The sequence below is a fragment of the Nelumbo nucifera genome, chromosome 5 (genome assembly GCF_055504915.1).
Source record: "Nelumbo nucifera cultivar China Antique chromosome 5, China Antique-T2T, whole genome shotgun sequence".
Taxonomy (NCBI): Eukaryota; Viridiplantae; Streptophyta; class Magnoliopsida; order Proteales; family Nelumbonaceae; genus Nelumbo; species Nelumbo nucifera.
The window spans coordinates 51,508,959-51,510,690 of record NC_142653.1 but is presented as its reverse complement, the minus strand read 5'-3'; the positions used below and the strand labels follow the sequence as shown (position 1 = coordinate 51,510,690).

At 35.1% G+C, this 1,732-nt stretch overlaps 1 non-coding gene across 1 annotated transcript; it reads right to left on the bottom strand.

The window, feature by feature from the left end:
• Positions 1-1,368: 1,368 nt before the first annotated feature.
• Positions 1,369-1,475, bottom strand: LOC148791610 (small nucleolar RNA R71). The gene has a single exon (XR_016076873.1). It is a non-coding gene; the product is annotated as a small nucleolar RNA R71 (small nucleolar RNA).
• Positions 1,476-1,732: the final 257 nt, after the last annotated feature.

Below are 1,732 nucleotides of genomic sequence, written 5' to 3'. Positions count from 1 at the left end.
AGCCTAACCATGTTAATGAATATATTTTTATCTTCTTGATTTATCCAAGATTGTGATTTCCATATAGTCTATGAATTATTGTGCTTAATGCAATTAAGAACTTGGTCACCTCTTAATTGATTTGGGTTTTGTGAATGCATTGAGAGAGGAATTCACATAATTGACAGAATAATTCATAGTGTGAATTGAATGGTATATAGAGATATATATACATGATTCATCTGAATTTAATGGTTTTCTTGGACTTAATGCACTTCCATCTTGAGAGCTCTACTCGAGAAATCGAAGAGTTACCTGATGGGCGTAGGTTTAGTATATCTCAAGAGAGAATATTAAATAAATTTGGGAAAATCTCAGCTTATGGGAATGACAATTAGTCTTGGATAATCAGACCCATCAATATTCATTACATTAGTTAGGTGGACCAAAAGTCCTAGCGATTCCATCCTTTGCAGATTCGATTAGTGATCACCTTCGCTTTTATTTTCTTATGCTAATTTTTATTTTCAATAGTTCTTGCTCAATTCTGAAATTCGGTTGTCCAGATAATTAGGGAAGATTGTGGTTCTAATATTTATTTTGTTAAATCCCCATGGGAACGATATTTTATGCTACTTGATAACTAGTGCACTTGCTAGGGTTATATATTTAAAGCTATCAAGTTTTTGGCGCCGTTGCTGGGGATTTAATCCTAAAATAATATTAGAATTTGTTAACCTTGATTAATTTGGACCTTTTATTTCTATTTTTTTTATTATTCTATTTTCCTTTTACTTTTTTATGTTTGTTATTATTTTTATTTTTATTTGTTTGTTCGAATTTTTGTTGGTTCAGATTTACTAGTGCATGACACACACTAGACAGGAAAGGTTAGCTGAATTCGATCCAGAAATTGAAAGGACCCTTCGCTTGTTGCAAAGGGCCAACAAAGGAAAATCAAGAGAAGAGGTTATTATTTGCGAACCAGCCATAGAGATAGAAGAAGAGATGGCAGAAGGAAATCACACCCTCTTGGGTTATGCTTGTCCAAACATTGATGGGGCGACATCTAGCATTTGCAAGCCCACCATTCATGCAAACAATTTTGAAATAAAGCCTGCAATAATTCAAATGATCCAAACAAGCATTCAGTTTAGTGGGTTACCAAGTGATGACCCTAATGCACACATTGTTAACTTCCTTGAAATATGTGATACATTTAAACACAATGGAGTTAGTGATGATGCGATTAGGCTAAGATTATTTCCTTTTTCATTGCGTGATAGAGCTAAAGATTGGCTCAACTCATTCCCTGCAGGAAGCATCACCACTTGGAATGATTTAACCCATAAAATTTTGGCTAAATATTTCCCACCCTCTAAAACAACAAATTTAATTAATGATATTACTACTGTTGCTCAATTTGAGAGGGAGTCCCTATATGAAGCATGGGAAAGATTTAAAGAGATGCTTAGGAGGTGTCCTCACCATGGGATACCAATTTGGCGACAAATACAAACCTTTTACAATGATATTACCCCCTCTAATCGGTCCATTATTGATGCAGCCGCAGGTGGTACAATCATGAGAAAAACTCCAGAGGAAGCTTATGACTTAGTGGAGGAGATGGCATCAAACAGCTACCAGTGGAGCAATGATCGAACCAATCAGAGGGGAGTACACCACATTGATTCCTTTGCATCCTTATCTGCGCAAATAGCCAATTTAAATAAAAGACTGGATAATTTTAGTA